We start from the raw sequence: 6,404 nt of genomic DNA on the forward strand, positions 1-6,404 counted from the left end.
AATAAATAAGCTTTTATTTCTAGTCATTGAATTTTGGTGAGATTTGACAAACTTCTCTATTTAAATTTCTAGTTCTCAATTAAAATATTTCTCTTGTTTATGAATTATTTTCATGGGGAGTAGCCATTAATTTATGATTGGCCCTGGATATCAGTTCAAAGTTAAGCTATGCTGGTCTAGGGTTTTAAGTAATTCACATTTGAATGGCATCGAAAATTATTACCTACCTCTCCTCTGCCTCCAAATATTCTTTCATTGGGTCTTTCTCATCTATCAAACTTATCATGTAATCAATCACTGTTTTACAAAAGGCAAAAACAAAAACACCCCACAAATTAAGAATATTCCCAAATAGCACTAGCCCAACCAAATAAGATATCTAAAAGGACCTGGTACCATAAGCCATTTATTTTGTTTTCCTGGTCTTCCTTTTTTTATGATAAAAATTTTTCCTTACACCAATTGAAAGCAAATATTCACATCCCTCTTCCCTATAATTCTTATATAAAGACTCAGATGGCCGAGGTCTGCTACGTGAAGAGCAAACGAAGTCTCTACTCCCTCTGATGTAACGGATGCTGGACATCCTTCCACAGACTGTTCACAGCAGCTGCTCTGGGACTTAGTAAGCATTTCTCACCACAGAGACACTTGGGGAAAAACAAGGCCCAGGAACTCTATTACATTTTCACAAAATGCTATCATAGACAGAGGAGATATGGAGCTGAAAAAGAAGTAATTAAATGAAAGGTCATAGATGAAAAGGGCACCTGAAAAAAAGCAGCTCCCTGGGAAGAGCAAGAGATAAAGTAGCTGGAAGCATTTGGCCTTTTCTGAACAATTTTATCACAAAAATGTTTGGCAATCAGCAGAGGTGGTTCCTCGAGCACCCCACTTCAGCTGGTGGAGCACAGGTGTAATCCCATCAATATATTTTTTACATGAATGGTTTCAAAGACTTAAATTTTTACGAACCTCTTTTATGGTTTCTATCAGACCATCGCATTCCCTTCAAACCATTCACTCATTCATTCAACAATATTTGTTGAAATATTTCAAACAATATGTGGGGAATAAAACAATATTTTATAACTGCTAACAATAACACTTTGAAGTTTTCTTGCTGGAATGAAACTCATTTTAGGAAAGTTGCTGACTTAGGTGAAGGGGAAAGGGGAGCGACAAGCAAAAAGTCACAGTATTTTCAAAAAGTTTAACAATTCAGTGAAGATTAGACATCATTTGATGTTTTCTTAAGTTTCATCTGTTTTAAAATAATATTTGAATTGTAAGGGAAAAGGTTGAAAAACAGGAAATAAATACAAACCAGTTCATTATGCCTTTTTGAGACACTATTATATGCCAGCCACCATTCTAGGTGTTACATATACAGCAGATCACAAATTATACAAAAATTCTTTGTCCTTGTGGCTTTTGCAATCCAGGGGGAAAGACAAACCACAAACATAAGGAATAATTCAATTACTATGTGTTGGGCAGTCATGAGGACTGAGGAACTCAAGCAGAGAAAGAGGGAGCAAGTTAAGGGAGCTGGGTGTGCGCATGTGTGATTTTAAACAGTTCTGCCTTCACCGCTCTGTTCTAAATGCTCTCCCAGTTATATTGGTACACAACAAAAGCAAGATGCAGAAGGATGGGACTAGTAGGCTGCCACTTGTATTTGGGGGTGGGGAAGGAAGGCTCAAGTTCTTTTTTATATTAAATTTATTGGGGTGACATGGGTTAATAAAATTATGTAGGTTTCAAGTGTACAGTTCTATGATACATCATCTGTATGCTGCACTGTGTTTATCACCTGAAGTCAAATCTATTTCCATCATCATACTTGTACATTTGACACTCTGCTCTACCTCCCACTTGTATTTGTTAAGAACAAGTACATTTGCTTTTACGCACATAGCCTGTCTATGTAAGGAGCCCAGTAAATCATCAGCACGGTTGCCTCCAGTCAGGAGAATTCAGTGTCTGGGGAAAAATACTTCTTAATGGATCCCCTTCATATCTTGAATTTTCTACCTGTGCATCAATTTTTCAGATATTTTAATTCTTTAAAATGAAGTTTTTACTTTAAAGAATTATTTCATTATTCCTATCATTTTCTGCCCTTCTTAGGACCTACTTTATACTCACCTCATTCCTAATTCTGTTGGAAGGTGAACAGGTCAAAGAATGAAGCTACATTCACTCTAATTTTTTTGGCCCCTCTTTTGTATGTGGAAATCCCACCAAATCTCCCATACTGGCACTCGGCACAGGTTGGCAGGATGCTGGAACTGTTTACCACTGATACTTCCAGTAGTAACAGTAACCACCACCCATGGGTGAATCAATTTAACTAAAATGTTTCTCCATCTCTTCAAACTATTTTGAACATCATGTTCTTTGATAACATCATAACACCTCCTTTGAGGTCACCGGGTGTCTCTTGGGTGATGTCCAGCTTTCTAGCAGTGATCAGTCAGTCCATAGCCTGCCCTTACCCCAGGAGCTTCCAAAATTAACAAAGACTTTGAGATTCAGAGAGTCACAGATAAGATAAAGAGGACAGGGATTTGTGTGTGTATGTGTGCTCACTTCCAATTCCCAGAAGTAGCTTCCTTTCACTTCTAGTCAGTGACTTTTTAAAATATTTTTATTCATTCATCTTACACATATACTCAACTTTTCCAGTTTAACCCTGCCTTGAATTTCTAGTGACAGAGTTAGGTTCTTTAAGGCATGTCTTATTTTTAGATTCTTTATTGTCATGCCTGACATCATCACCTAACCCAGCCTCCAATACTGCCAGTGTCTGGCATATTTTCCCATCAGGACTTTTTTTAGGTACAGGTGGGTGGCAAAATGTTGTTTGAATTTGCTTCCTGTTCTGTGTTGGCAGGAATCCTAGGAATGGGGTAAAGCCAGGTTAATGGCCTGGGTTTCTTTACTATACCTTTTGCAATTTCACAGTTCTGCAGGGGTGAGGGGATTCTCTTAGCTCATTTCCCATACAGTAGGAAAGTAGTAGGAAAAGAAGTTTTCTGGGACCAGAAATTAAATTTCCAAGTCTACTAGCAGGAAGCTGAGAAAATTCTGCCCTGGCCAGTGGGGCTCAGTTGATTGGAGCATCATCCCATAAACCAAAGACTGAGGGTTTGATTCCCAGTCAGGTCAAGGCACAATACCAGGTTTCATGATCAATCCCTACTGGTTTGGGCACATAAAGGAGGCAACCAATCAATGCTTCTCTCTCACATCTATGTTTTTCTCTCTCCTTTCCTCTCTCCCTTCCTCTTTTTCTAAAAGCAATGGGGGGGGGGGGGGGAATGTTCTCAGGTGAGGATGAAGAAGGAAGAAGAGGAGAAGTTTTTGTTGAGAAACTTCAGCCAAAGAACATGTACGCGTAAGCCATAGACACAGACAGCAGTGTGATGTTGGCCAGAGGATGGGGGCTGGGTAGAGGCAGGCAGAGGGGGGCACAGAAATGAGGACATCTGTAATGCTGTCAACAACAAAAATAAAGGGGAATAAAAGGAAACTAATTGTTTACCCAAATCCCACACCTGCTACAAGAAAACCCAAAAAACACTTTTTTAACAACAAATTGCATTCTCATTCTGATTGCACACTGTGATGAAGCCACCTTAGCAGGTAGTATAATTGGAGAAGCAAGACTGAGCAAGTGCCATTCTCGTTCTGCCCAATCCCATTTTACTAGGTAAGACTATACAAATAACAGACACCAAATTATTGACTCATATAACTATAGAGCCTTGTTCAGGTACAGAGTTCCAACAATTTCAGAAATCTGTCCCTTCCCATCACTGTGCTCTCCTTTCCCTTGAAGTGGCTTCTTCCTCAGGCTGGCTCTCTCCTCGCAGCTAGCTGGTTTATATTGTAGCAGCTCAACAACCCTCCTTGAAGAGTGTATTTCTTTCTGGGTTGTTCCAGGAAAGATTCCTATTGGTCCAGCTTAGGTCACATGTCATCACTGAACCAATCACTGTGGACAAGTCTGTGTGCTTTGAATGGTCAGGCCTAAGTCATGGGTCTATTCCTGAAAGCCCAGCAGTGTGTCCCTTCCACCTGGACTGCAAGAACTGAGATTGTGCAAGGGTATTTCTCAAAGAAAAATGAAAATATGATTAGCAAAAAGGGAAATGGATTCTGTAAGGCTAAAACAAGAGGAGGTCAAGGAAGCCCCATGGGGGCAATATTCAAGAAAACATTCATTGTCTGGTTCACGTAGGGTCAATTTTGAGAGTAAAGATGTAGCAAGAAAGACTCGGGGCACAGAAAATGTGGAAATTCCTAAACAGGAATTCTTTGTTGATGTGCAGCATCTGGGAAGGCTTATCCAGAGTTCTGGTAAGACTTCAGGGAGAAGGATGAATCCTGCCAAGGCAAGTTCTTGGGTATTTGGGTTGTTGGCATCTTTGAAAGCTAATTTCCCCTACAGCACAGGTTTAAGGACACACTAGGAGAGTTATGAACTACATGTCCCTCCTAGGACTAAGGGAATAATCATCTTTACACCACAAGATAAACAAGTCAAATACCTCTTGTTTGGTACTAATAAATAAATTTTTTTCTCCTTCATATACCAGTAACTTAATCTTCTCTTTCTGGGACTCTAGTTGCATTTGCCAAAAAAAGAGCTTATATAATTGAAATATACTTGCCTCTCATAATAATGAGGTTTTAAAATATTTGTCCACCTAATAATGATACCTACATAAAGCAATGATTTTATTATTAGTTGGAGGCCACATATGGAAATATGATTCTCCATTAAGTCAACTTATAATGGGTACAAACATAACCCAAAAACCAGAGTGACCCTGGCCCACAGACTCCAACTGTTTGCTTCTGGTGCTGCATATATCTCCATGATGCAATAGATGTGCAACCTTGGAATTTGCAACTCACTCCCCTGTGTAGGGAGCAGCCGTCTGCACAAAATGGCTTCCACAGAATGTGCCTACAAGGAGAGGATGTAATGCCTACAGTGTCTCATGCTGTGATTTCACAGTAACTATTTGCTTATATTCCTTTGACAACTAACAAATCAGGATCCTGGTTTTGGTATGGGGTTCAATACACTGAGTCAAGCTTCTGTGCCCACAGGGCTTAGAGCCAGACACTAGACCACGGGTAGTCACAAGACTGTGCTGACAAAATCTGAGGCCTCTTAGGGATGCCCCAGGCGCCTTATGTTTCCTAACTGCATGCCCTCGTCTCACGTTGACAGTCTTCAATCTGGGGAAACTGCTGCTATAAAATCAATAAATACCTTTTAAGTTCTTCCTTGCCCCAGGAATACTATCAGATGACCTTTTTTGCAAGCACTAATATGCTAATTGGAAGTAGACTTGTCAGTGAGTGAAATACATATTGAGCATTGTGCTAGGTGTGGTGGAAAATTCCAGGCTGAAAAGGATAGTGTGTCAAAGCCCAGAGCCTGCAGTCCAGGACAGGAGATACTCACACAATAACTCTTTTAAGAGGCAATCTGTCCTATTGCTGTATTAGAAGCACAAACTATGCTACATGGAAAAAGAAAAGATTAATTTCAACTAGTGTCTCAGAGAAAACTTCTTGGGAGACATGGACTCTGAGCTGACTCCATGAGATACTCTGGGGAGAGGTGCGATCCAGGCAAAGGGAAAGCTGACTCAAAAGTGCTGGAACAGGCCTCCCGTGTGGCTGGACATCTGGACCTTGGCAAGTGTGCCATGGAACTTAAGACCAGATGGCTGGGTGAGAGGCAGATCAGGAGGACTCTGGGCTCTAGACCAGAGTTTGGGAGTACAGGGGTGCTTTGCCTCTTAGATTATCATCATTGGTTAAATCTTAAACCATGATAGCTGTGGCTTTTGAGCTCCCTCAATATAGAGAGATTTCAGTCCAATTATGCAATATACAGGGTCTGGTACAAATAACACCCCTTTTTTATTACAAAATCATAAGCATGTAATTCTGTAATTTAACAATATCACATTCAAGCACACCATATGACATTGTAGAAGAAATGTTCAAATTAAAACTGTAAATTATTACAACTGTATCATTACCCTACCAACCACATATAAGGCATTACTTCTGCCAGACCCTGTATATTACTGCATATTATTATGCAATATTATATAGTTATATATCAACAATAAGGTATCCTCATCATCATCCTTCTCCTTCATTTGGTTTGTTTCTTTTGACCGATTTAATTCTACCTAAATTAAAACATCAAGATCATCCAAGCTGAGCCCCATAGGAGCCCAGGGCTTCCAGGCAGAGGGAGAAAGCTCTCGCCTTTTACAGTAAACTGAGACAAGAAGACAAGAAGAGAAATACCTAGAAGCCTAGACCAGGTGGTGTTTCCCCAGCTACTCAAAAGCCCTCCGTAA

Source organism: Phyllostomus discolor, chromosome 10 (assembly GCF_004126475.2).
Source record: "Phyllostomus discolor isolate MPI-MPIP mPhyDis1 chromosome 10, mPhyDis1.pri.v3, whole genome shotgun sequence".
In the NCBI taxonomy this organism is placed as follows: domain Eukaryota; kingdom Metazoa; phylum Chordata; class Mammalia; order Chiroptera; family Phyllostomidae; genus Phyllostomus; species Phyllostomus discolor.